Consider the following 8907-nt stretch of genomic DNA (forward strand, 5'->3'; position numbering starts at 1 on the left):
TTAAACTTTAAAAAAGGACAGTGGCGTGTGTGTGTGTGTGTGTATGTGTGTGTGTGTGTGTGTGTGTGTGTGTGTGTGTGTGTGTGTGTGTGTGTGTGTGTGTGTGTGTGTGTGTGTGTGTGTGTGTGTGCATGTGGTGTTTCTAAGACTGAATTCAGGGCAAGGTGAATGCTAAGTACAAACTCTACTACTGTGTTATACTCCCATTCCTAGCTGTATAAATATGTTTTGACTGTAGTCATATAATTTATATTTTAAAAATAGGCCATTCCAGAGAGGTTTCTTGACTATTAGGTTAAAAGTACTAGTCACAAAAGAATTCGGAAAAGTAAAAAAAGATTGCTTCACCTAGTGAAAAAGGAACATTTGAAATATGAAGAAAAATGCACATGCTTTTTACCAAGAGTCCAGAAGTGAGCCTTGCAGGTTACAGGCTAGTTAGTCATTGGCCTTGGAGGAAGACAGGCATACTTATGTTCTATGGTTAAGAGTTGAGCCCTTTGCATTATGCTGGTGATTGACTTTGCTTGCTTCAGCTACTGGGGTTTTGCCATTATAAAGATAAGAGCTCATGCAATCATCCAGAGGCCCTGATATTTATGTAGATGGACTCTCCATGGCCTGAAAAGTTCAGTGTTAGCTAATTTCAAATCACCACTAGGCACGATTGGACCAGTACAATGTTTCTCAATTTCTCGGAGCTTTGCTACATATTTCTGCCACATAAAAGTCAAGGATTTATTAAATTAAATCTCTGTCTCCTGATAATAAGATCTGTGACTGCCCTCTTATATCAGAGTATATTCCCAGTGTCCAACATGAGATGTCAAGTATTTCTGTCTCTTCCAGAATAAATTCAAGCATCTCTGAAATAGTCCAGATATGCCAGTTTTTTCTAAAGTTTATTTTGTGTATTAAGAACACAATGTTGAAAACATTGTTTTGTTTTTTCTCTTGCCTTGTGTATTATTGCCAGCGGTGGGGACTCTGAAGTCAGAGTTTAGTCAGCAATATTTTTGATTCATGAGGCAGAATAGCAGGCATTTTGCTCTTCTATAGCAATATTGGTTCTGCAGGGGAGGTGCTTGTAAAATATTTATTTTACTGAGTAAACTAAGCCGACATGAGTCAGAAGACACATGGGAAAGAAATATGTGTCCTTCTGAAGACGGTGTTTTTGCAAAGGCTTTCTCTGACAATAACCATACTTTATATTTCTATCCTTTACATTATTCTGTAATTTCTATTACAAGCATAAAATAAATTTACACTTTCCTTTTTTAAAGACAGCAGTTATAGGTTCTGCTATCAATCCTTCAAGTTCAAGTATATTTTTATGGTCTGAAGCAGAGTGATGTAGCAGCAAGCACATTAGACCAAATGGCAGAAGTTCTAGATTGAGTCCCCACTGGGTCATTTACTATATGCTCAGTGAAGCCTTGGAGTGTTTTGTTCTCTTGATTTACATGTATTTCACAAGTAAGGATCTTTAACTATCACACAGTGCTGATTTAAACAAGTAAGATAATTCATGTAAAAACCATTTGATTTTCCATAAATACATGGGATAATGAAGACACTATCCTGTCCACGATAAATTCAAGACTGATGCCATCTAAAGTATAAACAGAAGTGGGGAGGAGGAACTAATAATAGATCTTTGCGATTGAGGCAGTAAAGTTATTGGTTGTGATGAGAATGGGAATTTTTTCTTTTTTGGAGGTCATGGGGCTTGAACCTGAGGCCTGAGCACTGTTTCTGAGCTCTTTTGCTGAAGGCTAACACTCTACCACTTTGAGCCACAGCACCACTTCTGAAGTTTTCTGGTGGTTAATTGGAGATAAGAGTCTAACAGACCTTCCTGCTGGGCTGGCTTCGAACTGTGATCCTCAGAGCACCTGAGTTATTAGAATCATAGGCATGAACCACTAGCCCCCAGTAGAAAAAGTTTTTGACATAAAATAGGTCTGAGATCTGATATTTTAGGGCAGATAGCATTTCTAGAAACACATTAGGTCAACTGATTCTTGTGATATTATCAGAACATTATAACCTATCTAAGTTTGAAATGCTTTTATAAATATTATATAATCAAATCAATAATATCCTTAATAAATGCTTTTAACTTTTAAAATATTGAAATGTTTTTGATACACGAAGTTATATAGTTTGAATTGTTTATTCTCACATATGAGTTTGTGTAAGTAATTTTTTTTACTATTTTTATTGTAAAAATACTGTACAGAGGGGTTACAGTTACATGAGTAAGGTAATGAGTACATTTCCTATCAAGCATTGTTGCCTCCTCCTTTGTTTTTCCCGTCAGTCATTTTTTGAATGACTGTCTATGTTTTTAAATAAGGAAATGTTCTCAGATGAAAACTGATGCTTTTATTCCTATACTTCATAATTTATATAGACAATGTGTGGTTTTTTTGGAATAGGTCTTCTTAAATATATACTCTTGGTGTTATAGGAAAATCCTATATTGCAATCAAAATTAATTGTTCAGTAGATTTTTTAGTCATGCATACATTCCCAATAAACCTTACAACTTAGAAAGAGGAGCTTTAATTGGCCCTATTAAATCCACAGAGTAAGAACTGAGAGGTATCTCAAAACCAGTCCAAGGTTTTGTTTTCTACAATGCAGTAAAAATATGTGAAATACAAATATGACTGTGAACTTTTAAACTTTCAAAACGTTAAAGTACAGTACAGGAAATATGTTTTGAAAAGTAGTCAGAAATCAAAGGTCAGTTCAATATGACTAACAAAATGAGAAATTACCAAAAGTGGTTTTCTTTCTTCTTTTTTTTTTTATTGAAGGAAAACATTCTGTCTGTAAATGTCATTCTCCTTAAAATGCTCAAAGTAATTTCCAAAAGAATAAATCTTTTATTGAGATTTTTGCACTGCTTATCCAAAAGTCTTCATTCTGTATACCTTACTTTTGACATTATAAATGTATATCATTTATAAAGTATAATTTCTTCAATAAATACATAATGATTACCTTTGCTTCTAGTGAAAGCAATGGAAATTCAGAGACGAGATAGCATAGTTTTGATTCAGGAGGAGAAACAGACATTTCCTGGTGATTGAACAAGGCTAAGACTGATTTTTTTTTTAAAGACAATGAGTATTTTAAAAGTTAAAAGCAAAAGAAGAGAACAAATTATATTTTATCATAATCTACCATGATAATGTGTGAAATTTATAGCATAACTAAATGTAGTGGCTTAACAGTGCGTATTTCACGAGTAAACCTTGACAGGTTCAGCAGTGTGGTTCTCCTCCATATGGCATCAACTGAGGCTGCAGAGATCTATAGAGGTGACCGCTGGGTCATCAAGGGTAGCTCAGACTTACCTGATTGGCAGTTGGTATTGGCTGCATGGTCCTCGTGTATCTTGGACTCTACATGGACTCTCAATTTGGCTTAGACTTCTAAGAATATGGCAGCTGGGTTTCAAAGGGACTCTTTCAGGAAGTGAAGGAAGAAACTGAGTTCCTTGAAGCTTAGGCTCAGAGGTTCTGTAGCTTCAGTCCTTGTCCTGCATATCAGACATATTTAAAATTGTTTTAACTACTTTTACGGCTTGTATTCCCTTATGAATTTTAAGTAACTTTGTATAAAATGGCAAATGGTACACCTGGGTTTTGAATCCAGTTCTGTGCAGCATATACCATAATGTACCTACTGCATCTGCTTTCCAAGAGGCAAAGCAGATAACCCAGTACAACTACATTTTGGGAGTTTTATAGTAAGTATTTTGGAAGATACTAATCATGCCTCACTATGTAGTATTCCTTTCCTTCCTTTACAACTTTGGCCAAGGGTGGGGGCGGGGGGCGGGGTAGGGGGCTGGGGGTCGGTGGGAGATGGAAGGGATGGGAAGGGGAAACAAAGGAGGAGGCAACAATGCTTGATAAGAAATGTTCTCATTATCTTGCCCATGTAATTGTAACCCTTCTATAGGGTATTTTCACAATAAAACAAAACAAAACAAAGCCATTACCTGTTTATTTTTCCATTAATTTTCACCTCAATGTTCTCCAATGGGTAGACACTTTACACTACATTTCAAATTCTTTGGTGTTCCTTTGCATATAGTAGTTTCACTTTGTATTTGATTCATTGCTATATTATGCACATTCTAGACTCTGTGCCATCATCTTGGAGGTACTATTGATAGTATCTAAAATATTGCCATAAAGTTCTATATAATGTCATGTTGCATTCCAGTGTATTCCTCTCATATTATCCTGTTATTTTTCTTTTATTTCTTCCCCCGCCACCTTGTCATATTGTTATGCTACATTCCATATTTTCTTGATGAACTTAAAGCTTATAAGTTTAGTGAAGTGGATTTGAAGCTACAGATTCAAATTCTCTGCCACTGACACCAACTATCACAACTTTGGGACAACTTCGCCTATTAAAACTGACCTCACAGTGTTAGTTTGAACATAAAAAAATAAATATGTAAAATATTAAGCTGGAGCCCAGCACAGTATTCAATAACATTAATGATTTTTGTTATTGTTATTTTTCATAACTGTGGAATATATTCAGAGCCTCAACTTGCTAGGCAATCAATCTACCACTTGATCCATGCCTCTAGCTTTTTCCCCCCATTGATTATTTTTTGTTTGTATTTTTATTATCCTTAAGTAATTATACAAAGGTGTTACCATTTAACAAATTAGCATATAAGGACAATGTATCTTGACCTATGTCTCCCCAATTCCTCACAACCCAGCCCAGTGATTGTTTTTGAGATAAGGTATAACATTATTCTCATGCTGGGCTAGACTGTGATTTTCCTACTTGTGCTTACTCATGTTGTTGGAGATGACAGACTAGCACCACTGTGATCAGCCATTGTGCTTGCCCTATAGCTGGGATAACAAACTTCTACTGCCATGACCAGTTCTTGGAATGAACTTTCACCCCTGGGCTCATCTTGAGTCATGATCCCCAGATCTCTACCTTCCAAGCAGCTAGAATTACAAAGCAAGCGTGTTTACTACTCCTGACAAATTATTTTTCTTTTGTTATTTATATTATTTCGTAAGTCGGCTTCAATTGGTCCACATTTATTATTTATACCTATAAAAAGTTTTCAATAAGAATATAGGTTGAAATCTAGCATTTAAAAATATATATATATATTAATCTACATATTTAGCCATTAGCTTCCCGTAATCTTCTCATGTTTTAATTACCATATTCACAGCTTATCTTGAAGAGCTTTTTTACATTGATTTTTTTTTTTCTTTCTTGGAATGCATTAGTGTGAGAAGTTAGATTTGTGTCACGGGAAGAGTTTTATAAAAGGATAGAACCTGTTTCCTTCTTTATTCTATTCAGTACAGGGCACCTGAAGATTCTTCTGAAAGTTTCAGTTATATTTAGTGGATGCATTCTTTACTTTTTTTTTGGTCTGAGACTGGGACTTGAACTCTGTGCCTGGTGCTTCACTAATTGACTAATATTCTATCAACTGAGTTAAGTGTCCACCTTCTAATGGGTGCATTCTTTGGTAATTCCAGGAAGACCAATTTCTCCTCCTTTCACTGGTCAACCTCTACAATATTTGGATATTTTTGGAATATTTTGGGGGACTCTACATTTTAAAAATTTAGTCCTGAAACCGTGTGCTTTTACAGGAGATCTTTGTCAGAAAAAAACAAACACGGTGGGACATTGGATTATTCTGACTTGAGGCAAAACATAAGTTTTTTTCTATTAATAAGTTTTTTTTATTATGAAAATACCATACAGATACAGCTTTCATTTGATTGCAGACACTGGATGAGGGAGAGATCTGATGAAAATATTTTGAGACAAGTAATCATTTTTTTTCTGATTTATCTGTTTCCTTTTCTTTTCTACACTCTCTTTAACCAAATCTTCCAAGTAGCAAAAGATTTCTTTAACAACTACAGTAGAATCAAAAGCATATGAGAGCCATTTATAAAATTACAGTGAGCAGAGTTTGACCTTGATTTCTTAAATCAAAAATCTATTGAGTTTAAATATTTTTAATAATTCCATCCAGTTTATACATGTTCTCTGTTATTTTGTTGCTATTCTTCTGGTCTTGATCATAAATATTTAAACTATTTTAACTATTGATCATAAATATTTAAACTGTTAAACTATTTTCATAAGGTTTTCATGTTTGTCTTTTAGTCTACTTCTTAACTTTCTGTTGGAAAGTTTATTTTATAAATACTTTAATTTCTGTGCATGTTTGTTTACTCCATGTTATTTTTTTTCTTGTTTGATTCATGAAACATTCTCTAATATCACTCAAGAAAAAATAGATTAAGTTCTATCTAACATAATTTTAATTTTTTGCTTAATATTTTATATTTTTCACAGCTTTTGATGGTTTGTGTGTTTAGGGTTAGTTGCATATTGCTATTTCCAGCGTATAAAGAGAATTTTTTTTTTTACAATGAAGTCTAGCAATGCTAGATTGTCTAACAATAATTTAGGTTTTCCCTTGGAGGGAAATACCAGCTATCTGTATTCTGTATATGAGGTTGAAAAGTGTGGAATCAACTTCACTGTGGAGCACACTAGTCTCTAAGCAACTGCTGAATATTCTGCCTCTCATCACTCCTGTTCTTTCTGGAAAAGAAAGATACAACTGGTAATATGTCTAATAAGTGGATGTGGGGAACTTAATCTTCTGAAGGGACTTTTGACTTCTTTTAGTGCTCTTCCTTACTATGCAAAACTTGTGCTGCTGGCTGAGTCCCAGAGTGTGCACTATTCTAGAGTCAGCAATACTCTGGGGTACAGGTAGCCATTGTTTATCCCATATATCTTTCTGGCTTACATGCTGGCTGATGGATTGTGCTTATGTTGAGCTGAAATGTATAGCCCAGGTGCAAATACTGATTGGTGCTGGCTTCGCCTTAAAGTTACAAAATGAAGGTATTTATTTTCTCTGTAGTGATTCTTCATTAACGTATTTGTGCCACATCTTCTCTTTTCTGGTTTAAACACTCTTGGTTCCCTCAGCAGTTTCTTTAAACATCTTTAAATTTGTCATTAAATACACATAGCATAAACTTGACTATCTTAGCTATTTCTAAGTACACAGTTCAGTGGTATTAAGTATATTACATTGTTGTACAAGCACTCTTCAGAACTCTTTTCATTCTGCACGATGAAACTCCACACCTATTGCACTGCTTCCTCTCCCTATTTCCCCTCAGCCCCTGGCATGCACCATTCTACTTTCTGTAAGTACTTCATGTAAGTGAAATCATGCAGAATGTGTCTTCTTTGTGACTGGCTTATTTAACTTCACATAATGTCTTCAAGTGGTGTCTTTTATGATAGGATTTCTATTTCTCTCCACATCTTAGTCATTTCGTCTTTGAGTCATGTTTGTTCATATCGCACTGAAGAAAGTGAGGTCCAGAACAGCACATATTAATCCAACTATATTCTGAGAAACAGAAAGGAATTCGTCATGACATTACATTTCTAATAGAGTATGTGAGGTCTTTTTTGACTGCCTCCTGGCACTGTTGACTCAAACTGAACTTCACTAGCAAATCAATACTTAAGCTCTCAAAAGCACTTCCTTCCCATCACCTGTCTCCTCCTCCAGTCCATGTCCTCTAGGTATCACCAGGCAGGAGAAATGATAGAATTACATATTAAGGTCATAATGAGATTGGGAAAATATGTATGCAATCTGCATGATAAATGAATTCCCTTTATGCCATTTCTTCTGTAATAACATTTCACATTTTCATTAAACTCCAGTCCATGGTTAGAATCAATGCAATGACTTTGCAAGACAGAAAATAATAAAAAATATTAATATATTGACCCCACTCTCCAAATTGATATTCTCTAATGACTCGGAATTATTATACTGAACAGTTTTTTTCCTCTCAAGATAGACACAATTATATAAAAGTGCATCGTTTTTCTTTTTCAGATACACACTGGTATGCATTTAATAGCAGTTTTTAAAAATAACATCAGGTCACACTTATGTATGGGTGATAATATGGGTTGTAAACCTCCTAAACAAGTCATTGTCTTATCAAGAATAACAGAGTTTAAAAGCAGTTATTTTTTATTCAAGTTATCCTAAGGATATTACTCTCATTTGCTTTCTAGCATGAGAGAAAAAAATCTGAATTGTGATTAATTATCTTGGTAGAAGTTTTATGTAATTCAGAACCTTCTCCTTGGGAGGCAATTGTTATTAATATTCTGATACTTATTAGTCATTTAGATTCCTATGTGTTGCAATTTTAAGTATTTTTTTCTTTTTAAAAATTTTACCAAATGGGTAAATTTATAATAAAGAAGAAATTAAGTATAAGAAATGATGCTGGGCGCTGGTGGCTCATGTCTGTAATACTAGCTACTCAGGAGTCTGAGATCTGAGGATTGTGGTTCAAGGCCAGCCCGAGCAGGAACGTTCATGAGACTCTTATCCACAATTAACCACCAGAAAACAGGAAGTGGTGCTGTGGCTCAAGTGGTAGAGTGTTAGCCTTGAGCTGAAGAGCTCAGGGACAGCGCCCAGGCCCAGAGTTCAAGCCCCATGACTGACAAAAAGAAAAAAGTAAGAAATGTGTAAGTAGGAAACTGAATCTTACTTCTACATTATATCCATGGGTCTATTTTAATATGCTTTAGGGATCAGCTATTTCCTTGTTTCAGCAAAATCTGTACAACTGTGGCAATGTGAATAGGATTCATACCATGATTTAAAACCCTAAGAAATGTGTATTGAGAATCACTAACAAAAAGCAATTGGGATAATACATACTTGGAAATAAGTATGTGAGATTTTTATGTCATTATAAAAACTTTATACATTTTTGGAAGATTATCTTTCATGAGATCTTTAAAGCT

The sequence above is a fragment of the Dipodomys merriami genome, unplaced genomic scaffold (genome assembly GCF_024711535.1).
Source record: "Dipodomys merriami isolate MVZ:Mamm:240054 unplaced genomic scaffold, mDipMer1.0.p SCAF_1, whole genome shotgun sequence".
NCBI lineage: Eukaryota > Metazoa > Chordata > Mammalia > Rodentia > Heteromyidae > Dipodomys > Dipodomys merriami.